Below are 26493 nucleotides of genomic sequence, written 5' to 3' on the forward strand. Positions count from 1 at the left end.
ACTTTAAATGATGCCAAGAACACAAACATGCATTATTTTCTGTTTGATGGAGATTTTTGAGTTATGCCTAAATGATTTTGGGGCCTAGATTTATGTTTTGTCAAGTAGACAATGTAGAAACAGATACAAGGCTGAATCCCACTGTGAGAAACTATGGAAAGGATTGTGTTTTATTATTCTCTGCCCTCTGGGTTATCTATCAGAAAATCAAAAAGAAAAAATTATAATAAAAAACACCCATGGATCATGGCTGGGGGTTTGAATATCACTCATATAGAATATGCAATTATGAAAATTGCATTTCTCATTTTTAAGTGAACTTGCATTTCCAGTATAATTAGTTTTTAGAGACAAGATCTCAGTAATCAGAAAGCAGAACATAAATGAAGATAGTTAAGAAATGTACTTTTTCTTAAAAAAATCAATCAAAAGAATCAAAATTTTATCTTGTTAAAATGTATGCCATGATAATGGATAACTTTGCTTTAGGTAAAATGATGATTGTTTTGCTGAAGATGGAGAATTGTAACATTTGCTGTTCTTTTAGCCATAAATGATTTTTTTGCCTGTCTGATTTTGTAATCAGAATCTGCCACGATGCTATTTACATGTGCTGTTATTTGCAAAAGCAGAAACACATTCAGGGCATCTGAGCTGATAATACATGAAGTGAAGGCCCTTGCCGCTTTTACCAAAACTTTGTTATTGAAGTGCAATCCTGACTAAGATGAATCATGCTTCTTGAAAGTGAGGTTCATCCATGCACAATTGGGCAACTTTCAATTATAGAGTTCTTGAGGCTTCCCTTGAATAGTAGTAGTTATTAACATTGGATTCACACTGAACTAAAACTACATTTTTAATCTTAAAGTACTCACGGTGTTTAAAGCTGCACCACTGTGAGAGCTTTGCCAGTATCCTACTGCTCTGCTCAAATTGTCAGTATAGCGAGAAAGCTCATCTTTGTGAACTCCCAGTCTATGGCATTAGGGAATATGGCTGTTTACGCAGTAGTGAATGTTTAATGTTACCCCATTAAATCATGTCTGTGCTTCAAAAATGCTAATGCCTTTTATTATGATAGAACATGCTATTATTTTTGGGCAAAAGACTCATTTCTTTCTAAGAAATGGGGCAGGGGAAGAAAGTGTAAATGATCATAATGGAGATTTAGAGAAGTAATTGTAGAAGAACTATTTTTGAACTGCTTCTCTGACTCAAAAAATTTGACCATCTATCAAAGCAGTAACAAGAAATCATTAGGGTTATTGTGAGATAAAGTATGATGTAAAATGACTGTTCCTCAAATTGGTAATCTCTTTTCTTTGTTTTCATTTGGGCTGAAATAAAGGAAGCAGACAATTACATTGCTGTGTAAAATAAAGCTATGAAAAATTAAACAAGATAAATGTGTTTTTAGGTTTTAATTACATAAGCAAACTGTCCCTTCAAGCTATAGAAGTGAATTATTTTTTTTAATTCTTTAAGACCTGGGGGATAGTCGTGTCATCTAGAGTCTTTAAGGTGAACTTCACATTGAGCATTACAAGCATGAGAGGATCATTCATTATTGTGAAGTGGTGTGAGATAAGATGAAATAAAGGAAACGTATTACAGGTGGCAGTGTCCTGTGCCTGAACAGGGACTATAGAGTTGCAGTCTTCAGTTAGGGCTTTTATTGTGAGGAAGGACTGAAGAACAGATGGATTTGGGACTCAAGTGCAGCTTAGAATCCAGTAATATCTTACCATCGCTAGGTCAGCAGATGAGCCACTTTGGAGTAGGACTTGACCTTTCCAAATTTCTATTCCTGCATAGCAGAGAATGAAGTGATTCTGAAGTGTTGACCTCAGGTCTTTGGCATTCAGTTGATATCTCAATTTCCTATGTGCAAATTGCTGGTGAGTAGAAAGATGGAAGAGAGATTTCAGGTAACTTTAAACCAATAGCCAACCTGAATATTAAATAAACTGAGAACAATATCTTGCTGAGGAAATGAAAGCCAATGGGACAATTGGTCCCAGATATAACACTGTTGTATGGTTCTGGAGGAGGAAGCTCTACCAGTCTTTTCTTGCTTCATGAAAATCCTATGGACAACATGTTTTTGCCCAGTCTCTAACATGCATAAGGTTCCTTACTTTCTCTTTTTCCCCATTGGATCTTCACACTTGGAAAAAGTCATCTTTTTTTAAGTGTAGTATATGTTTCATTTATAAAATTTACAAGCTCCTGCTTTTGTTTTTAAATTGATATTTGTGGAAGTTGCTGAGAAACATAGATTGAGTATCCAAGCACCAAACATAATGAGAAATTTCTAACCTAGATTAATGATTCACCAAACAATGCTCCCAAGAAACATTTGACTCTGTCATCAATGTCAATCAGGGATCTTAAGCATCTGCTGAGTAGGTAATAGGTTGTTAAAATGTTATTGTGGAGGACTGGGTACCACTGCATAGACGAAAGTTATTTTTGCTGTTGTTGGGCAGATTTTATGTATTTTTTCTATCTTTGTTCCAACATGATATTAGGGATCATGCTAGAAGGGGAGAAAGATCAACTGAGCATCACTTTCCCAGAACGAAATGAAGTCGAGATCATGCTACAAGGGGAGAAAGATCAACTGAACATCACTTTCCCAGAACGAAATGAAGCCAGGTTCTGATTAGTTGGTCTTAGACTTCCTGTCTCCCAGAGCAGTGAGCTGATACACTTCTGTTCTTTATAAAGTATACAGAGATTTTTTTTGCCCTATATGAGGTAAGCTGTAGCCATCTCCCTAGAGGGTGATTCTTCCTTTTGAAACAAAAATAAAATTATATTTACTTATTATTTATCTATATTTAGCTAGTGTATATATTCAAAATTTCTTCTTCTTCTTCTTCTTCTTCTTCTTCTTCTTCTTCTTCTTCTTCTTCTTCCTCTTCTCCTTCTCCTTCTCCTCCTCCTCTTCCTCCTCCTCCTCTTTTTAAACAAATTTTATTTTATTATCTTGTGTGTTTGGATGTTTTCCTGTGTGTGTGTCTACACACCACATACATGAAGTGCCCCTGGAGGTCAGAAGAATTGCCAGGCCCCCAGAACTGGAACACTTGGAAGCTTCCATGAGGGAGCTGAGGTTTGGAATTTGTGTGGAAAATGGTGTAGTTAACATTGTATCTATATTTATATCTATATATATGATCTATATATGATCTGATAGTTCTCTTTCTGGATACTTATCTGAAAGTACTTATATTGGGATCGCAAAAGGTTATCTTCATTTTCTCATTTGCTGCAAATTTAGTCACAGTACAAAACATATAGGAAAACTTAAACAAATGTCAAGAAATCTATGAATGGATAAAGAAAATGTGACATATTCATGGAATATACTCTTTTTTGTTCATAATATGAAAGCAATTATGTTCATTGTGGCAATGTGGATAAACCTTGAAGGGTGTGAGGTTAAGTAAAATAGTCCAATCACAGAGAGAAAAATGCTGAAGAATTGTACTCTACTTACAAGGTGTTCCTTTCCTGCTTTTTTTTCAAAGATGGGTTGTCATTACATAGGCATTGCTTATCTGAAACTAGCTATGTAGACCAGGGTGGCATAAAACTCACTGACATGTTCTTGCTTCTGCTTCCCAAGTACTCACTCACCTTTAAAACCCTCCTTTCTTTATGATTTTGCCATTTCCTTTGAGGAAAGTTCTCTAATAACCCTGGATAACCTTGAATGTATACCATAGCCAAGGTTAACTTTGTACACCATCTGATCTTTCTCCTCACCTCATAAGTGCTTGCTGGACGTGGAAGGGGTATAACTGTACTTGGTAAAATTGTTTACTTTTTTAATTTCTGAGAGAATGATTTCCCCCCACAATATATACATATCAAAAGTAGACTTTACTTAGAATATCTAATTTATAAAAGTAGAAACCTAATAAGCCACTTTACAGCTTCTTCTGATTAAGAAGAATATTCTTTATACTCTCCATTTATTCCCTCTCTGTTCAGAGGGAATCTTATAGAAACATATGTGGGGTGTTTTCCCACTGCTAAGCCTACAAGAGATATGTAATTAGCTTAAAGGCGGACATTACATAAATATGTTTAACTGAGACCTTTCTCTTTGAACTCTATTCTGTATTCTGCTCTACTTCCTGGAACAAGCAGTTTTCAAAACAAGCTGGGATTGATTGCAAAATGGCTGACATTTTGACTCTTTACTAAGACTGAGAAATTGGCCCATTTGGTTTTTAAAGTATATTGTCATAGAATTTAAAATGTCTCTGGACGTTGGTTTTTTTTCTGTGTAAATGTGTGGTGCATGTGGGAAAACAGTCATATCTCATCAGTCAACATTATTTTAGGCAGAATGTTTGCTTTTCTTGGGCGACACATATGCCAATTATCCAGGGGAATTCAGTGCTGTCTCAGCTAGCAGGTCTTATTTATGGACTTCACTATCCCTTTCGTAGATATGTTGCAATGTCTACAAATGTCACTTTAATGCCTATGAGACAATTGTGATAAACACTGTACCTGATGAGTCAAGAATAGTCCACACAGGGAACACAACTGACTTTGACATATTTTTTTAAAGTAACACTTTTTGATCATGATTCCTTTGAAACATAAAAACTTCTATAGCAATAGCAGTGACTGAAACTAGTGTATGGCCTTAAAATTGTACTCTGTTTTCTTCTTTGAAAACACTCACATCTCACAGTAAAAACGATTTATACTCAGGATAAATATTCCACCTTAGATTGTCAAACTGCAATCATTGTTCTGGATGAAGGCTAGTAAATATTATGTTTACTTTTAAAGTGTTTATTGTAAAGCCCCTGCCAAAGGCCAAGGTGAGCAATTGAAAAGAAGCAGAATAGGACAAAATGGAATGCCCACTGACCACACAGGAAATTTGAGTTATTTTACTTCTTTGATCTATTTTTTAAAATTTGACTATAGATGTGTGATTTTGGCTTTATTCTGTGACTGTGGCATGCAACAGAGTGGCTCTGAAAGTGTTTCAGTGTCTTCTGAATCCCAGAAGCTATATAATAAAGTCTTAAGTAATGATGGACAAATTATCTATCTATAGTATTCCCCTATTATTGTTTAGGTACACATAGTTTTGATATTTATATATCTATGGCATGTTAACATTATCAGTAGACTAAGGCAGAGAAAGCGCTTTGCCAAAACATATTTTCTATGTAAATCTGTGTCATACAGAATTTGATACACCTTGTAAAAATGAACTTAATGCAATCTTCATAAACCCGGTATTATTATTGTATTAACATCACTGTCTCATTATCTGACAGAAGCAACATAATAGAGGAAGGATTTATTTAGGCTCATAGCTTAGAAGATAGAAGCCCTCACAGCAGGTATGGAACACTGATTGAAATGGCTTAGTCCATCGTCTTAGTAGCTTGCAATTGCTGGCCCCTTCCTGGAAGATTAGACAGTAGAATTCTCATGCTGAAAGTGTGACTAAGCTATAACCCCCAAAGCCCACCTCTAGTCATGCTTTCTTTCTGGAAGGTTCAATAATCTCCTCCAAAAGGACCATCAGTTGGAAACTGAATGTTTAAAAACATGAGTCCGTGGGGATCATTTTACACTCAAACCATAACCATTATTATTACCACAAATGTACATATTAAAAGTGAGTCTCAGAGGAAGCAAATGTCTCAATTTTATAAAGCTGATGTTATAATCTTTACATTTTATAAATTTGATACAGACCTATTTATATGCATTTTTTGGGAAAGAGCATATAAATTTCACCAACTTCTCAAGGTAGAAGAAAAGAAACATGGTATTAAGAATGCAGGTATTAAGTCAAAGAAGATGTTTGTGTAGGGAGCCATTAGAGTTTGGGTAAATTGTAGACTGTAAGAGGGGAGATGCTGAGCAGGAAGCATGTCTACTGGTAAGGTTTGCACTTTGTCCACACAGAAAAGGACAGTGTATATAAACAAAAACATGAAAGACAATGGAAGCCTGCTTCTCACTGTTGGAAGAAGAACTAGGAGATATGAAAGGTGGAGCTGAAGTGTATTGCATTGCATTAAAATTAGCTGATGGCACATGATTTTCAGTATGTGTGAGGTGCATAGAATAAATGTGTGTATACACATGTGCATATGTACACATATGAAAATATATGTTTATTGTCTGCTGCTCAGCCCAGTAGCTTACACCAAATAGTTGGACCCCGTGACTATACTCCTTGGCCACACTGCTATAGAATTTTAAAAGCTTGTTGATGGGTAGAATGTGAGAAATAATTTTTATCTGCTAAAATAAGTCATTTTTCAAAGCCTCCAGTAAAATATGCATTAAATATGAAAATCTTTCTTTCTTTAGAGTGCTGCTCTTCAAACCTATCACATAACATCTGTTACATTCTTAGAGTATTTCTTTTTTTAAACTACCTTTTCACAATAAAATGTGTACCTTTTGTAACTGAACTAATTCAAATATTTGTGTAGATAAATCTAATGAAAAATTAATAGTTGCTAAATTTCAAGAAAGCATAAAAGCTAAGCATTGTGATGGCCACATTCTTTGAACTATTTTATCCTGAGTTCATCTACACAGCTTATCAACCATAACATCCCGAGTTCAGATTTGGTAGTACCATCAGGAATGAAGCTCAGTGATTCTGTTTATTAAATTGCTCTAATTATTTATTTTAGGCTCTGTTTTACTGATTACTATGAACTTGTCCATTCATCCCTGAATCACAAGCCTGGCTAAAATTTCCTAAATATCCATGAAGAAGAGATTGCATTAAAATAGCTTTCTATTTTTCAAAAACAAAGCCTTTGTGGGAAGTGAGTTCATGACCCTCTTTTATATTCTGTTTTATCCTGGATGGATCAAATTTTATGATGTTATAGAGCAGTGCTTTAAGGAACTTAGGGCAGTTGGACATGAAAACCCAGGGCAACTTTCACTACTCAAGTTACGTTTTCTTTCTAGACATTGTGTTTTCACTGTCTAAAAAAATTGAAAGAATGAAAAGAGGTATTTTATCATGCAGAGATAGGCCTAGAGCTGATGTGTCCCACATGCCTGCCCTTGACACAGGGACTGTCAATTGGTGGCCATGTTAGTGAACTAAAAACAAGGATTAGAAAGGCTTTCAAGAGATCCAGTCACACTGCACTTGCTGAGAAAGTTGTGGAAGTGTCTCAACTGAAATTACCAAAGAGTTTTGAACCAGCTGCAGTTACGAATTCAAAGCAGACACTGTGGGAAAATAGCACAGATGGAAAGCAAATGACTGCAGAAAGGAAAGAGAACCAAGTTTGAGCAGAAAGAAGGTATAATTCAATAGCCGATAAAGGGAAAATAGAGTGTCTAAGTAATCAAAGTGAGTATCCACTTGAACATATATGCCTGAGTAGAAACTGTATGGGTCAGCTTGAAAGTTTGAAAGTTTAATTATGTATCCTATACACCTTATTTAAATAAGTAACTATCAATTGTACTGCACCTTTGAAGAGATTGGGTGAAAGAGTTGAAAGCACTTCCATGGGTATAAAGTTATAAAACATTATTAAGTACACATTAGCAAAACACGCTTATGACAGAAGAGGCCAGGTTTAAGTGGGTTTCTGAAATGTTTTACTTTTAAGCGTTTTTATTTTGTGTGATTTTATTCAGTTGTTGTTTTGTGTTTGTACATTGAAGTAAGTAGTTTGATATTTTAATGCTATACTGGATAATGATCAAATCTTAGTGATTATCAATACTTTATTTCAAATATTTGCCATATCTTTATCATGAGTACATGTAAAATCTTTTTCTTAGGTAATTTGAGGCTTGAAATGTGTGTTAGTGATATCCATCCTGGTGTGACATAGAACATCTAGCTTTTCTTCTTGTCTTTCTGTATATAAGTTCCTCTAATTGATTGATGAATAGAACACTTATTGGTTGATTGGCCAAGCAGGAAGTATAGGCAGGGATAGGATAAGGAAAATTCTGGGAAATGTAGGCTGTCAGAGTTGCCATGTGAGCCTGGGAAGAGAGGATATACTAGGCATTCTTCAGTAAGTAAAGGCCATGTGTAAGGAAGCACATATATTAATAGAAATGGGTTAATAATTAAGACAGAGTTCACCAATAAGAAGCCCTAGATACCAGTCAACAGTCTTATAACTAATATAGAGTCTGTGTGTTTATTTGGGGCTGAAGGGCTGTGTACCATGCTGGGAAAGGAATTCTGCAACATCTCCCATCTCCAGCATAGTGCTCATTATCTCACTCACCAGTAAAATATTAAACAATTGGTCTGATGGAGTCTGACCATGTAATAGTGGTTACCAGGGCTGGGAGAATAGGATAGGGTGAATGGAAAGGGTTGATATGACCATGTTTTAGAGCAAGCTTGGTCAACAGAAAAGTTGAGAGGCAGGTATAGAGATTCTCCAGAAAGTCTGCCTGAAATATTGCTGTCTTCACTATTATCTGCCCACTCAGAGTGCACATTTACTATAGTTGATGAATGTCATGACACACTGTTATCACCCATAATCTATAGTTTACCTCAGTGTTTACTCTTGGTGCTGGGAACTCCAAATGTGGAATGAGATGTACCCACCATTCCAGCATCATGTAGAATACTTTCACTGTCCTAATAATCAGGTTTGGAAGACCTATTTCATTAATACTAATCTAACCCCAATCTTGTTTTCTACTGTCTTCAAAGTTTTGTTTTTCCTAGAATGTCATGTAATTAGAATTACGTATAATATAGACCTTTTACTTGGCATCTTTTCTTACTTATGTGCATTTAGATATACTTTTTATTTCACTTGGTACTTCATTTCTTTTTTGTACATAATGTTCCTATAGTTTCAATGAGTGATTCCAATTTTAGACAATTGTGAGTAGTAATCCCATGTTCTAGAACAGGCAAAATACCAAGAGTCAAAAAAGTAGAAACCTACAATCATACAAATTTCATATTGTGTAATAGTCCTTTATCAGATGTCTCTTTCACAGACATTAACTCCAAGTCTATGGCTACTTTTCTCATTCCTTTGACCTAGTCTTCCAAACAGAAAAATTTTCTTATTTTAGTGACATCTGTCATCAATTATTTCTTTTATGTCCTATGCCTTTGGCATTATAGCTAAATTTTTATGCCCATAGTAAAATGATCTAGGCTTTCTTTTAGGTTATCTCCTTATAGTTCAATTTTTTTATTTTTCTGGAAGATGTAAGATCTGTGATTATCTTAATTGGATATTGATAGCCTTTTTTGGAATGACTATCATTGTCCTCATATTATCTTTGTTTTTTGTCAATAGAACTATGCTTACATGGGATATTTCTGAGCATTGTGCCTATCTGTTCTTCTTGGGTGTATAATACAGTTTTGGTTACTATAGCCTTGTAGTAAGTCTAAAAATGAGATAGCATCAGTCTTCTAGCTCCCTTTTCTCTTTTAGTCCTGCATTAGTGATTATAGATTTTTGCCTATTAGTATAAACTTCAAAATCACAAAACAGCTCACCAGCCTTCTGTTTGGGTTTGCTTTGACTCAAATTACTAAGAATTTGTTGATGGTTTGTAACTGTTATTTCCGATATCTGTGTGTAATTGTGTGGATTTGTTTTTGGTGTGTGTGGGGGGAGGGTGTTGCTATTAGGATAGTTAAGGACTCATACAGAGAGTTAGGGAACAGCTTATCTGCTCTTAGCTTCTGTAGCACTGTGAAGAATTTCATTGATGACTAAACTGAGATGAGTTCAGTAGTTACTTTCTGCCATGTAGAATGCAGGAGTAGCAAGAGTTTGGTTTTTCCCTCTCTCAAGTCCATTAGGCTCTTATAACTATACAGATGGTTAGAGTTTCTTTCTAGAGCAAGTCTTGCTAAGGGCACTGTGTCCTCATGTATGTCCTGACAGTTCCTTGAAAGCACATCCTGGTGTAAACGTAAGAGGGGTTTTCTCAGAATCAAATTATGAGAAACTAACTCAAGCTCCTAGAGGAGACCATGACAGTTTACCAAGTTTGCTAATGTGTACCTTCTCTCAAAGCTTGGTACCCTTAGCGGTTTTTGCTTGATTGTTTTTTTGGTTAGAAGCCTTTGACAAGGTTATGTGTCTCCCTTGGACAGGATTCATGCTAATCTTTCTGTAACATGATTTTAGTAGATGTACTTTCAAGGTAAGTGTTCTTAGAGTTTTAACCCTCTGGCATGACCATGGTGAACCTTCAGAGATGTGTCTATTATAGTTCAGGGTTTCCTGTCTCACCACTTGTGTCTGTGGTGGCCAGGACTCCCTGTGTCTGTTTTGGTAAGCCATGAATCCCTTCCATCTACCTCTCTTCGCCTGAGAGCTGAGACCCCGATGTCCTTATTCATCTTGTGGATCTAAATAGTTTTTTTCCTTTCAGTTCTCTTAGCTGTTTTGTTGTTCTGGCAGAGTGGCAGCATATAAGCTCCTTATGTACAGAAATAGAAAATGATTGCATGGCTGTTTAGATTAGAAAAAAATTGCTTTCCAATTCTACACATTTGTCAAATATTTTTAAATCATTTTTTCTAGACACAAGACTCTGGGATTCAATATATATATCTATATATATGCCTTTTGAAGTTTATTTTGACATTAATTATAACATAGCTAAAATTTTGTATACTATCAAGCATATACTGGTTGTTATTAAACTGGTGGTTTTAGGATTATCCCATAATTTTATTTGTCTTGTAGAAGAAGGTCCCTAAACTATTTATACTAATTTATAATTAACTACTAAAAATGTAAATAGGCACACAATTTTAAAACAGAAAAATATTAATTCACTTTAGTCACTGGCATTCTAAGAATATTTACTCTCTAGAGCGTAGTCTGATCTTACTTCCTTTGAAACTTTAGGAAATTGGTAGGTTTGGGCATAGAAAAGGCCTGATAAATATAAAAAACTGAGACTTCTGAGAGGCTCAAAGTATGGACTTGACATTAGATATCTAGAAGTAATATGGCATATTCTGCTGCTAATTTTGACCCCAATGTGGGTGCTGAGAACAGAAACGGTGTCTTCTGTAAGAACAGTATGTGTGCTTAGCTGCCGACCCATCTCTACAGCTCCCTATTCTAGTATATTTTAAAGAAAGGGTTTAAAGGAGATACATTTTGAAAGACTACACATTTTTAATGTGTGTGGGGGTGCATGCACATGTTTGTGGAAAGAAGAGCAACGTTGCAGGTCATGAATCCAGGCTTTCGGGTTGGCAGCAAGGATTTTCACCCTCTTAGCCATTGTGATGTGTTTTGCCCCACCCCCAGAGGTATTATTATCATGTCACTGGATAATAATGAGTTGATAATGAGGAAACTGAATCAAAGAATAATTTGACTCCGGTGATGGTGGGTCTAACAAGTCATGGGGAAAATACAAGATCCTGTGTCAAACTGCCATGCTGTGTGACCTTGAGTCCTGATCTGTTTAATTTTACTTACTCTCATAAATCTAGATGTTTTATTTTAGACATTGTCTAACTCACAGTAAGATTTCATCATCAAGGTCTACTATTCAATGTCTTAAAAAAAGAGAACAAATTCAGTAAGAAAACCCTTTTCTCTTTAGTTCGAACCAACTTGGTATGTCTGTTGTCTTACTAAAGAAGGCTAGAGACTTAGTTATGAATTCAAAACTTTCTAATGGCCCTTTTCATAAATCCTATTATTCCATACTCATATAAAACCTTAGAAAAGAGGGCTTTAAAAATGCAGTATAACAACTACATATTTATAAATTATGATTCATATTTTGTTGTACAGAGAGAGTCAAAAGGACTTCAAAAGTTGTTTCAATTTAAGAACCATGAGAGAATATACTGGAGATGGAAGATATGATTGTCCCCAACATAGTTGGTGGAAGGTGACCTCTGAGGGAGAGAACACAGCAGAATAAAGAGAAGGTAGTCTCTAGCAGGAAGTAGAGTAGAAGAGCAAAGGGGAAGCAGTCATAACTGCCACATCCAAAATGCTTAACCACAAGAGGGAGATAGCATACTTGAAAACCTAGGAGCTGGACATCTGTTGTGGAAATTCAAGCATGTTCTGACACTTTCCTCCCAATTCCAAGGAACGGTTATTTAGAAAAATAAAATCTGCTCATTAATGCCTACCAGCTGCAAAGCTAATTGTTCTATTAGTACTTCTCTAATTACTGCTCTCCATTTTTTTTTGCATTCTCTTCTATTTAAGCATTGTGTTTTTAAAAAGGAGCACATTGATACAACCAGCCATGTAAGAAGTGGAAGGTCAAGTATTCCTATTTGCTTTACATTTTACTGTTTGTTTGCCATATTTCCCATGCTGCTTATCGAAGTACCAATTTAGAAGGTTAATGAGAACATTTCTGATTTGTGCTTGACATTACTGTGCTAAATCAGACTATTTAATCATCAAATTAATTTTGTGGTTACAACCATAGCATTACAAAACATTTACATTTCACATATCAGGGGACTTTAAAATATAAGTGTTTAATATTCCTAAGTGTTCCAATGTGTATACAGCTATCAGGTTTAAAATTCTAAGAAATAGCTATTTATAATCATGCACCATTGATAGACTGCTGGAAATTGTATGACACAGCTGTCTTTTTTATAATGCTTGCCCTTGGGTCTTGCTTGTTCTTTACATGTTTGATGCACCTGAAAACTCAGTATAGTTTCAACAACAGCTGGTGTGGACATGGAGTGATAACAATAGCATTTAACAGTAATTACGATGAGAACAGCTTTTATAGAAGGTTTTTGCCTTAAGTTGGTGAATCCCCTAGGAGTATTAATACTCAAAATTTGCTATTCTATTACTGAAGAATAAAAACATACTCATGCCCAATATCCTAGCCAAATATTAACTAAATTCTGTGTTGTTAGAGAAAATAGAGGAGTCAAATCATGTTATTGCTTTTTTTTTGAGACAGGGTTTCTCTGTAACTTTGAAGCCTGTCCTGGAACTAGCTCTGTAGACTAGGCTGGCCTAAACTCACAGAGATCCACCTGCCTCTGCCTCCCGAGCGCTGGGATTAAAGCAGTGCACATCACTGCCTGGCCAGGTGTTGGGGAAGTCCTGTTATTTGCCTGTTATTTGTCAATAAAGTACTGTTGAGCCTATAGGAATCTAGATAGGTGGGGCTAGGAGTCCAGGAGGATTCTGGGAAGGAGAAACACCAGAGAGTTCGAGATGTAACGCCATTGGGGTAGGAAGCCCGGAAACCTCTCCGGTAAGAGACATACTTAGATTAACAATTATGGGGTAATTACTTAAGTCAGAGCTAGCCAGTAAGAAACAAGCAAAGGCCAACAGCTTCATAATTAATACAGCGTCTTGTGTGTTATTTGGGGACTACAATGTGGCAGAGCCCAGGCGACTGGTGGGTGATAAACCAAAGCGGCTAGCAAAGAAAAAGCTTCTCTTAACACCAGGCTATTGCTTTTTGAAAAAGAAAAGTGGGTTAATGAGATGATTTAGTGAGCAAAGGTGCTAGTTGCCAAGCCTAATGACCTGAGTTCTAACCCTGGGACCCACATGGTAGAAAGAGAATAAACTTCTTCAGTATCAAGGTACATATCCAAATGCTCACAGTAAATAAATAAATGTAATAAAAATTAAAGCATAAGCAACTTTTTATAATGAATCTACAATTTATTTTTAAGCTTTATAAATCTGTTGTTGGAAAGAAATTATACAAAGTTCTATTTAGTTTTCTCAGCCATCATGATCTAATGTGTATGGATGCTACTGTGGAGAAGGTACTACTCAGTGGTCAGTATGCGTTCACTATTTTCTTGTGGGGATTCAGAAGTGATAAAGAAAGCAGAAAGCAGGTAAAGAGTATGATCTTGCTTGTTTAAAATGAGATCATACTGTGGACATTTCTGAGGAGCCCCAGCCCTGTACTTCACACCAGATAAATCTACATTCTAGGACCAAACAGCACGTTTGTTATAGAGGTGGTTTATTCAGTAATAATACATACATGCAATACTGTATTTTCATTAATATCCTATACTTGAGCTGTCATGACAATAGCCACCAGGCCATATGAAGCTATTTAAATTTAAATTAAATGACATTAAAGTTTCTCAGTTGCTCATGTTCTAGTGTCCTTCAAGGGTCTCCTTACCAATGGTTCATATAAATCCAATGGGTAAAAGGAATTCTAAGAAAACATGATTTGTATAAATACATGAAACTTATTTTCAAATGGAACTTTGAGTTATACTCAACCAATTTGCTGAGGGATTAAGTTCTCACAAATATGAAGCCACCAAAAACAAATAAAATCATTTATTACAGAACAGGATATGTTTCCTGACTGTATTTGCTGAGAAGTGTCCAATGCTTTAGCTGTGGGAGATGTGTGAGTCCTACAAATCTGTTGTCATAATACCAGTAGTTAGTAATATGACACTACGAAATTCAGCATATGTCAAAAGAATGGTGTCAAGGTAAGTATTTTGTCTTTATTGTCACACAGTTGACCCTGTGTTGAACACATGAGAATTAAACTAAGTATACATGAACATAAGCAAATTTGGGGAAGTGAAAAAATATTTATTTAGTACCTTCATTGAAATCATGTTCCATGACATATACACATGTCCAAACTAATCAAGAAGTATGTACCAATTATATGAAATATCTTCTGTGTCAATTATGCCCCAATAAGGTATAGTATTTTATTTTTTTAAATATTCTTTCTTCAATGTCATTCACAAATACTAACTTTTATGGCATAGCTCTGAACATGTCAAAATTAAAATCTTCTCAAAAAATCAAAGTATTAGCATTTTATTCTTTTATTTGCCTGGGGTGATGGTAGAAAGCCAAATTTAATATGGCAGATTAGTATGGAAGTTGTTTTGTTGAACTGTTATTACTTTTTAGCTTTAAGGACTATAGAGTATTAAACTAGTAAATGGTACCTTTGTGGCCTGCATGAGTTAGTGAGCCTTCCTAAGGTGCAAGCCATCAATGACAGATTAGCTTAAACCTAGAAACCACATAGCATACGGAGTGTAATTTATACTAATTATCCCCTTTTCTCCCTATAGACTTTCCAGATGATTTCCGAAGAAGCACAGCTAAATGCTATCTGCAATTCCAGTCTTTTGCATCATAATCCACAACAAACAGGACCATATTACTTTTCTTTAGGTATTACTTCACAGAGTTTTAAAATCACTTACAAAGTGTCTGCAACACTGTTAAGTATATGTTTTAGTCAAAGAGGAAGTAGAAATAAGAAGAGATGCATTTTAAATAAAAAATGATTTTTTTATAGAAAAAGCAAGAGTCATAAGAACAGACATTGGTTTTAATAAAAGTTTATAAATAGAGGACAGTGTCATTAATAATGTGCTAAGGACTCTTTCCCTCAGTTGAGCTTATACATTTGTCACCATCATCTCATATTCCAATAGAGGATATAAGGCATCCACAGGAAGGTGATAACAATAGTAGACACTAGGCAATATAACTAGAAATTTTAAACACCAGGGCTTTCCCACTGGTTCCAATGGCATTAGAGCAGGGGGTATGGTAGTTTGAAAGAAACTGGACCTCAAAGGGAGTGACACTATTAGGAGGTGTGACTTTGTTGGAGCCTGCTACCCCTGCTCGTTTCTTGGGTCCATTTCATTGGAAAATATATTCTCAACCCTTAACTCTGAGGTAACATCTGTCTTTGAAGCTGAGGTGTGTTTCCTGTACCCAGTAGAAGGATGGATTCTGTCTTCGAATCCATCCTGTTAGCCTGTGTCTTTTATGGGCGAGTTAAGACCATTAATATTGAGGGATATTAATGACCATTGATTGCTCATTCTTGTTTGTTTTGGGTTTGTTGTTGTTGTTGGAATTGTGTGTGGATTTTCACTCCTTTTTTTCCTTGGCTGTTGGTAAGGTGGGATTATCTGTTGTCTATGTTTTTCTGGTTGTAGTTAACTTCCTTGGGTTGGAGTTTTCCTTCCAGAAACTTTTGTAGGCTGGATTCATGGATAAGTATTGTTTAAATCTGGTTTTGTCATGGAATATCTTGTTTTCTCCATCTACAGGGATTGAAAGCTTTGCTGGGTATAGTAGCCTTGGCTGGCATCCGTGGTATCTCAATGTTGGTAGAATATCTATCCAGGACCTTCTGGCTTTCAGAGTTTCCATGGAGAAGTCAGATGTAATTCTGATAGGTTTGCCTTTATATGTTACTTAGCCTTTTTCCTTAGCTGCTCTTAATATTCTTTCTTTATTCTGCATGTTTGGGGTCTTGGTTTTCAGTTTCCCATATTTCCTATATATTTTGTGTTAGGGATTTGTTGCACTTAACATTTTCTTTGGTCCATGAATCAATTTCTCCTAGTGTATCATTCTCTTATATTCTGTTGCTTATGCTTGCATCTGTACTATCTGACCGTATACCCAGCTTTTCAAATACCAGCATTCCCTCAGACTGTGTTTTTTATTGTCTCAATTTCAGCTTTCAATCCTATTTGCACTGTTTGAATTGTTTCTTGCAATTTTTTGTTTGTCTTTTCCTCCATTTCTTGAATCTTTTGGTTTGTTTCTTCTTCCATTTCTTTAAGGGATTTTTCTCATATCCTCTTTGAGGGCCTCTATCATTCTCATGAAGTTGTTTTTAAGGTAATTCTCTTCTGCTTCATCTGCATTGGCATGTTCAGGTCTTGCTGTTCTAGGGTCTCTATACTCTGGTGGTGTCATATTGATTTTTCTGTTGCTGAGTGTGTTTTTGTATTGTTTTCTTCCCATTCCTTCTTCCAGCGGGTGCAGAAGGAGTCTCTTCATCTCCTGGTGGGTATGGGATCAAGGTTCCCTTCTGGTGGGGGCAGGCAGGTTCAATACTCTTACACACTTGCTTCTTGAGATTTTAAAGTTAGTACCTGATATGCTGAGGATAAATGGAGTGAATGTGATATGGATTTAAAAGTGGATAGCACTTTCAGTACTCTGCTTGTTTTCCAGGAAAGTTCAGCATCTATGGTGGTGGTGGCAGTTACTGTGGCTGCAGGAATAGTCCAGTGGGACAGAAGATCTGCAGTAACATCATGTTGAGATGTCTTTCCCAAAAATATGTTTTGGAGTTACTGATGGAAAAATTAAAACAGAAATAGAATAGCTCATGTTTCTCTATGGATCTGAAGAAAAACAATACATGTCACATTACCCATGGAACTCTAGCTTATAGTGTAAATGTTCTCTGAGACTGCTTGCTACCATTCATATGTCCTACAGCAGGAAATAGGTCTACATGAGATATAGGTCATAATTGTTATTCTCATTCTGAGCCCTATGACCCAGAAGCTCCAGATGTCTATGATAGATGTTATATCATAAACTTTAATATTAGATGAATAACCCTGGCTCATACAAAAGTGTAGAAGGCCATCATATCTTCTGACCATAATTTTTGTTCATGGTAAATCAGCTCTTGGTTTGCCACTAGAGCACAAAGTGACTGTACACTCCTGATTGCCCATTATTAACTGAATATTATATGGTCTACTCAACTATAAAATTGAATGTGCATAGTAGCATTCTGCTATAAAATGGAAATGGTATGTAAGAGCCTAGGATTTCACTCCCTCTAAAGGAATGAGCAAGGCATGCTAGCAGGTGGCTCATATTCCCAGTATGTCTGTTCTCTCTGCTTTGGCAAGTCTTCCTAACCGATAACTTTGATCATTTGGGCAGTAATCTGTAACTAATTAATGAAGAAGAAAAAACTCTCAACTGATGTGTGGATGACTCTGTATGATAAATTAGAATTATCCAGAAGTGGAGAGATTTCATTACAGCCCCACTGATAAGCTCTAAAAATTGTAGTGAAGAGAAGGCACCCTCATGGGGAGAAATCTTATACAATTCCATGGCCCACAAGAATTGTCATAGTCTCAGTCCTAATAATGTGGGAAAAGAGTTTTTAAAAAACTCAGGGCTTATGAAGACAAAGATGTGGGCTACCTGGAAAATTCTGTCCTATCTAAAAGACAAGTTAGACTCATTATCTGAGGTTCTTCTTCAAAATCAAAGAGTATTGGACCTCTTCATTATGAAACAAGGACCCTCTGTATGGCACTAGCAGAAAATCTCATTACTTTTATGCCAACCAGTCAAAGATAATTTCAAAGGCTTAATATTGTCAAAAATACTCTATATGGCACCAAAAAGAAATGTAAACACCAATCCAGTCATGAACCCTTGATTTATAGTGCTGCCCTGTTTGTAAGTTATGCCAGGGATATTATGGAGCAAAGCTTGTGGGAGAAGCCAACCAATAGCTGATTTAAGTCCTATTCCGTAAGATGGAACACATACCTGCACTGCTTAGGTGACCAAAATTCTAAAACTATGTAGCTCAGGGACTTACTGTAAAATCAAATACTACTGTTCTACTAAAAGAACATAACAATAAAATGACTCCTAATGATATTCTACTATACTTATTGATCAGTGGCTTGCTCAACCATCATCAGAGAAGCTTCCTCCTACAGCAGATAGGGATAAATAAAGAGACCACAGTCAGACATAATGTAGAGACTGAGGGACCATCAAGCACTCAGCTCTAAATGGGATATTTCTATAAAATCCTTCCCCGCTGGGCTCAGGGAACCCCACAGAAAAGGAAGGCAGAAAAGTTTACGAGCTATAGGGGTGAAAGGACACCAAGAAAATAAGACCTTCTAAATTGGCCTGGTCAAAACTCATATAATTCACATAGACTAAGGCAGCATGCACAGAACCTGTGTAGGTCTGCATCTGGTCCTCTATGTATATATGATGGCTCCCAGATGAGTGATTTTGTGGGATTGCTGAATGTATGAACAATCTTTGTGCCTTATCTTATGCTCTTTTCCTTATGTTCTTTTTTTCTAATTCTGATGTGTTAGTCTTATTTTATCATATATCATTATATCATATCATATCATATCACAATGTGGAATATTAGTTGAAGATGTGTTAATTTCATTTATGCTGTGAAATATTTGTTTAATGATGCAAAGATGTGTTGCTTTCTTATATGTTGCATTTGTTTAACTCTGTGAAGCTGTGTTAACTTTTCCTGGCTAAAACACCTGATTGGACTAATAAAGAACTGAATAGCCAATATCAATGTAGGAAAAAGGATAGGCATGGATGGTAGGCAGAGAGAATAAAAAGGAAGTGAAATCTTGGAAAAGATGAGGAAAGGAGTAGAGGAGGAAATCAGGGGCCAGTTATCTAGTTGTAGAACAAACCACAGAGTAAGAAGAAAAAAAGATATATAGAATAGAGAAAGTTAAAAGCTCAGAGGAAAAGGTAGACAGAATAATTAATTTAAGCAAAACTGGCTAGAAATAAACCTGGATATGGCCAGGCATTCATAAAAAAGAATAAGTCTCTGTGTGATTATTTGGGAGCTGGGCAGTGGGCCCCCCCCAAAGAGTGAAAGATTGAAAAAATACACAAACAAAATCATATCATATTATATCATATGTCAATCACATCATTATCCCTTGGAAGCCTATTTGCTTTCCAATGATAGCTAGAAAGGGAATGGATCTGGACTAGCAGCAGAGGTGGGGAAGAAATGTGAGGAGCAGAGGTAGGGGAAATCATCATAATTAAGATATATCATAGGAAAAAATACACATCTATTTTCAACAAAGGGGAAAATTACATGGAAGAGTAAGGAAAAATAACCTTAAAATCCAACCAACCAACCAAATGAAAAATAGCCATCAAGAGTCTAACAACTGTTCTCTGTCCTTGTTCTTCTAGTGACCCTGGAAATCTACTCTACATACAGCAGTGGGTGGGCTATTAAGCTTTCTGCTCCTAATCCTCACTCTAGGATGCTGCTTGCTCAGCTACCTGCTTAGCTATGTAAAACCTAGAGTAAATTCTGCTAAATTCTGCTGAGAGAGTATGATATAAACCCTCTGTGCCATTGATGGGGAAGTCCTCTGTATATGTTAATTAAGCACTGTTGGCCAATAGGGAAGCAAGATAGGTAGGACTAGGACTAGGAGTCAAGGAAGACTCTGGGTAGGAGAAACACAGGAGTCAATCATGTAGTTAGCCAGAGAAGTAAGATGTCCATCGTCCGGTAAGAGAAATACTTAGGTGGGTTAAATACTTAAGTCAGAGCTAGCCAGTAAGAAACAAGCAAGACCAACAGCTTCATAATTAATACAGCATCTTGTGTGTTATTTGGGGACTACAACGCAGCAGAGCCCATGCGACTGGTGGGGAAAAACCAAAGTGGCTGGCAAGGAAAAGGCTTCTCTCTACCTGCCATGATGAACCCATAATTTGATTCATGCCCATAGAACCAGTAGGGAATGTAAGAGGTCCCCAGATGTTTGAGCAGCTGATTCCATATTAGAGGCACCATTATGATCTTAAAATCGAGCACATGTGACCTAACACTGGTCAAAATGGAAACAAAGACCTAATCCATTAAAGACCTAGTCTATAGTTCAAGGATTCTGGAAAGTCCCTAAACATACTAAGCTTGCTTTTTGGCGTCTGTAGTTCTGTTTCTTGCTAACCGTTTAACCAGGAAGTGGTTTCTGTATACAAAAGACAAAGAACAGTGAAGCTTGGGACTTCATGATTTGGGCTAGTTGACTGTGCAGCAGCCAGTTTGCAATACAGATTTTTATATTCAGCTTTAAGAGTGTCCGTGTATATTCTCTGGCACACTTACCTTGCAACAGAATTTCCTGTATTTCAGTAACTCATTCATCTTCCCTATTGCCCAGTGTCTTGGTACCTATGGTTCTATATTTTTCTAGATAATTTTTATGCTTTTCATTTTCTAGAACATATTATATGGGATCATGGATTGCTTTATTAATATGAAGCATTTAAAATTCATATGTGAGTTTTGTGTTTCACAATCTACTTCTTTGGAGATTAAAATAAACCTTCTCCACTTTTTTGTTTACTTTTGCAATTGTTTTTCAATTACAACATTTTCCTCTTATTTTTCCTCACTTCAAGCCCTCCCATACCCATCCCATTTCTCCTTCAAATTCATGACCTATTTTTAAATCAACTGTTGTTGCATGCATTTGTGTGCTTATATATACCTATATATTCGCAAACATAACTGTTGAGTTCATATAATATTGCTTCTACATATATTTTCTCATTGAAATGTAGGTCAAGTTAGCATTTACTTGGGAATTTGTCTAACTTCTTGTATTTATATAGCTATTTTTTCTTGAATGTAGAAGTTTGCATTATTGTTTACTTAAATTATCCTTTGACTACCCTAAATTTGTATACTGACTTGATTGATTCCCATGAGGATATCATATTCTGTTTACCTTCTCTATTCTCCCATTTAGAAACAATTTTAGTAATCATGTCTTTGATAGTGTCATACATGTGCGTAACACATTCAAACATCTGGCTACCTTATCTATGCCTCCGATGGGTGGGGTTCTGCCAAAACGTATCTAGCCTTTATTGTAATTTGTAAATTTAACAAAAGGTTCTAGATCTAAAAGCAACTGTAGGGAATGCATACAAAGCTTATAACTTAACACAGATGTTTGCTTTTTTACTGAGATAACCTAATGATCTTCCAAACTTTCCATTCCCAGCTCATTAAAATGTCTTTGGTTATGAAGTTGATCTAAAACTTCATAACCAAAGACATTTTAATGACATTGATATCTACAGAATTGGTGATATGTCATATATATGAAATTATGAGATTATGTTTATTATCATTTAAAAAGTTTAGGTTTTCTCATATTTTCTTGAATCTTGACTTTTACTGATACATGATCTTTATTTTCTGTTACAAGTATTTCTTGGGTAATAAAATTGGATATTTGGCCTCTTCCATATCTTTGTAAGATTTCTCAAGCTGTCATTGCTATAACTTTCTATATTTTTTGCAATATTTACTTACATGTTTTTAATATTACTTTAATATCTCAAATTTTATTATTTGCTTTAATTTTATGCCGAACCCTGCCTTTTGATTTATACCCTATTTTAGAGCCATTATATCTTCATTTTCAGATATCTCTTTGTGTGTGTGTGTGTGTGTGTGTGTGTGTGTGTGTGTGTGTGTTTCACTACAGTTAATGAAAGAAGAAATCATGGAATTTGAAAAATGGAAGAGCATATAGGATGGTCTGAAGGGAGGAAAGGGATAGAGGGAATAGCTTAATTATAGTATAATATCAAAAAACTAAAAGGCACAAGTTTTTAAAAACATACACACTCAAACACATGATTTGTGTGTGTTGTTCAACTACACCTCACCATGAGGTCTGCTAAGGAGTATGGTTAGCATATCCTGTTTCACTCCATTGAGGAAAGATGATTTTTTCCCTCTCCCAGCAAGAATTCATTGCAAATAGCTTCCTGGTTAGGGGTAGGATTCTATGGCCACTGTCCCTTCTCCTTGCTGTGATTTTTTCTTTGGTTTGAGATTGTGCAGGTCTTGTGCCTGATGTTACAGTCTCTGTAAGTTCATATGACCATTGGTAGCTGTGTCTGGAAGATACTCTTTTGTTTTCATTTTGATCTTGTATCTTTGAGAAATTTTTGTTTCAGTATGTGTGTGTTGCTTGGTTTTCAGAAGCTCTTTTCTTTCACTTTTCAAACTTCTAATGTTTTGCTTTTCTTTACTTTAAAACTTGTTTGATTTAAGTCCAAAATGTCTAAAAGTATTTATTTGTCCATTTAAAACATTTATTTATTTGATGCTGGAGATAAAACTTTGGACAGTGCATGTGCTGGACAAATACCCTACCACTGTATTGCACTCAGGCAAAGTAAATCCACATCTTGTAGCCTTGATCTTTATATAGATAACATGCAACTTCCCTATAAAGCCATGCTTTCAGGAGAACAGAGACTTCTCTACTTACAAATGTCAACTGAATCCTGTATCCTTCCCTGAACTAACCCGAACTTGGGAAGGAAAAAATATCAGAAACCCATGACTAAAGCCAGCTTCCCTGAGGCTCAACTTCCTATTTGGTATAAAATTTGAACAACCCCAGAATCTTCTTTCCTGTAGCATCATTTCAGTTTTATCTCGGGATGCCCTCTCTTTGCTGGTAAACGCAGCAATTCAGACATCTATCTAACTTCTATCTTTACTTCCTGAGGGTAAGCTGAAGTATCCCATGGAGATGATGGGCCTCAATGTTCAGGGCCATGCTATCATGTGAGACAGACATCCTCAGTGACAGAGAAGATTCCTGGAAAGTCACTTAAGCCTAAATTTTACAGAACAGCAGTTCAGGAAGCAACTGCCCATTTGGCCTCCCTGGATGGGACATCTGTATAATGACATCGCTTTTCCTTCCTTAGGCTGACATTTTCAGCAGCTTGAAAAATGTCCATCACACTATTAACTACTTTACAGTCATGTTGTTCCACTGTAGCAAACTTGGAAGTCGGCAAGTACTCAGACTCCTGGGTTGCCAGAGGACAGCGTTGATCTTATGCAGTTAATATCTTCTTCAGTTCTGAATGACAGCTGTCCATCTGACAGTCCAATCATCATCCCTTCTTGCTTTGAAGTTTGGCTTTTTCAATAGAGACTGAGCCTCAGTAAATTCAACAAAAATGGGCTAATAACTTCTCAAGAGAGGTCTCTTTCTTCCTCATGACTCTGCAGAGTCCAAAGTAGGAATATGATTTTAGAGAGTCCAGTTGGTCTTATACAGTAAAAGATGACTGAATTTTCAGTTTTGTTAGCATTTCTGCTGTGCATTTAGTAAGCCAGAAAAATGATGATCATGGTTCACACTAGAAGATTACTATGGGGATCATGTAGCCAAACTTGTCCTTACTGGTACTCCCTATTCAGTTATGCCATGCTGTTTCCTGTAAGCCTGTTTGCTCAGTTCACTGCATCCTCACTCCTCAAACCTGCAAACTGTTCCCATACAGCTCCAATTCTTGAGTACTTCTTAGTTTTTGAGCTACACTGGCTATTTTTCAAAGATAAGTGTAACGAGAAACCTTTTCCTTGAGAGAAGCCTTCCCGCCAGCCTGGTTCCAGAGCCACATCAGTCCCAAATAAACACACAGGAGGCTATATTAATTATGAAGTTGTTGGCCTTGCTTGTTTCTTAACGGCTAGCTCTGACTTAAGTAATTACCCCATAATTGTTAATCTAAGTATTTCTCTTACCGGAGAATAGTTCCGGGCTTCCTATCCCATGGCGTTACATCTTGACTCTCTGTTTCTCCTTCCTAGAGTCCTCCTGGATTCCTAGTCCCACCTATCTAGATTCCTATTGGCCAGCAGTGCTATATTGACAAATGCACAGGACTTCCCCCAAACATCTCCTCTTTTCTGTTTAAACAAAAAGAAAGGTCTCAACTTTAACATAGTCAAATTATATATAAAAGAACAGTTATCAAGTAAGAACATAGTTACAATATTTTGTCTATCAACATTTAGCAAGATTTAAAGAAAATATTATCTATCTCATTCTTGTGAGTCCAAAGTCCTATATGTAGTTTATCTTTTATCATAACTAAGGAAAACTATAATTATAACTATCTGCCTTCAAGTCTAGCAAAGACCACAGAAGGATAATATATAAACACTAGGATTGACAGAGACATCTTACTGCCTGGACAGTCACCCGAAGTTCCTCTGTAGCTTTGGGGCATCCATCTTCAGCCCATAGGCCACAATGTGTCCAGAAGATTTCTTAGCAAAGCAGGAAATTTCAAACTGTCCATCTGCATTGGCAGTCTGTCAGTCATTTTTCTGTGTCCTGCAGAAAGTCTCGTAGACTCTTCCATGAAGCAGGAACCCTGTAAGACTAAGTTCAGCAGTCACTTCCCTTTGGGTCCTGCATGTCCAGTCTCTACTGCAACAGCCAAAGAGTCCAGGCAAGAGCAGTTTCTTGCCCAAATGGCTAATCTTGCCATGTTGAAAGCAAACTCCATAACAAGTTTCTTCGATGCCCATCTTCCTCTCAGACGTAATTGGTGCTGCCAGGAGCAGACATTTCTCACTGTCAAGAAAAACCCTAAACCATTTTAAATGCCATTTTCTGAAGGTCTTTGAGAGGTTTGAAGACTGTCTATCTCAAATATATTTCTGTATATCTAGAAAACCTAACTTACCTAACTATAAATTCTATTATAAGTAACTATATATAGTCTGTATTCAATTATGCATTACATTTTAAAAGACCAGTATAAACACAATACTTAATCAAGAGGAGAAATATACACATCACAAAATTGACCTTGAATTTGTATCAATAAATGAAAGACAATACCCATACCATAATTCTTCTTTTTACCATTAAAAAGAGATTGGCTGTGATCATTAACCAATTATAAACAACCCCATTTAAATGAAAACAAAGGTTTATAAACAAGATGGGAATTAGGACGTCGCTCATTCCAAACTGCTTCGTGCTGGAAGGGGGCGCTGTTCATACCATGGGGATCATGACAAAACACAGAAACCTGCATAAGTCCTTATTTTCAGGGTCTGTGAAGCTCCATCATCTTGGCTGTTTCAATTGTTGGAACACCTGGCCCACTGCTTCTGGGGGTCTTGGTTCATCAAACCACAGAAGCCTGTAAGGAATCCTCAGCTTTTCATTTTCTGTAGAAACATAAATGAAAACTCCTTTCCCAAGTAACATATCCTTATACTTAAATTTTGAAGTCAAGGCATTTTCAAAAGATATAAGTTGAATTAATTCAGCAGCATTTATAATCAAGTGTACTTTAGCAGTTGTTCCTTCCTGAGCAATTAAAAAAACTGAAAAACACAATAGCGTACAGTATCCAGACTCTCTGTGTATTTTCCATCTTTACATGGCTTATTTATTTATCTGCTATTACTTTATTTCTTTTACTTTTATTTATTTTTCTCTGAGACAGGGTTTCTCTTTGGAAATCTGCCTGTCTCTGCCACTGAAGCAATTCCTACCAGCGTGTGCCACCACACATATTTACCACTATAGGTTTCCTTTTCTCTCTCAATCTTACGTATATTTTTAAACACACTGTAAACCTGTAGAGGTTTTGTTCATCCAAGTCTGACTTTACTGTACATCTTTACGTTTTTCTGGTCACGTGTCTTATCTGTAAAACCGCGGCTGTTTTAAACTGACTTTTTCTAAGATGGCGGGCGTAAGCGTGATTCCAGTTGCTGGCTTGGAGATGTGGTCACTGCCACTTCCAGCTGTACGTACAACTTTTAAATCGTTGGCAAAGCCTCTTAAAAGAACCTTGTTGCCTCTTTTTTTTTCTTTTAATGCCGAGTCAGGAAGACTCCCATAAGCGAGCTGCATGAATCTCTGCTTGCTGTTATCAAAACAGAGCCCACCTGAGAAAAATGCTGCTACTAAAAATCTCTGCTTTTCTCCGTTCTTTTGTTTCTAAAATTCCCTTAAAGCTTTTGTCATTCTATGTGGAAATTCATCATCCCACTCCTGAA

Source organism: Mesocricetus auratus, unplaced genomic scaffold (assembly GCF_017639785.1).
Source record: "Mesocricetus auratus isolate SY011 unplaced genomic scaffold, BCM_Maur_2.0 Super-Scaffold_100676, whole genome shotgun sequence".
NCBI lineage: Eukaryota > Metazoa > Chordata > Mammalia > Rodentia > Cricetidae > Mesocricetus > Mesocricetus auratus.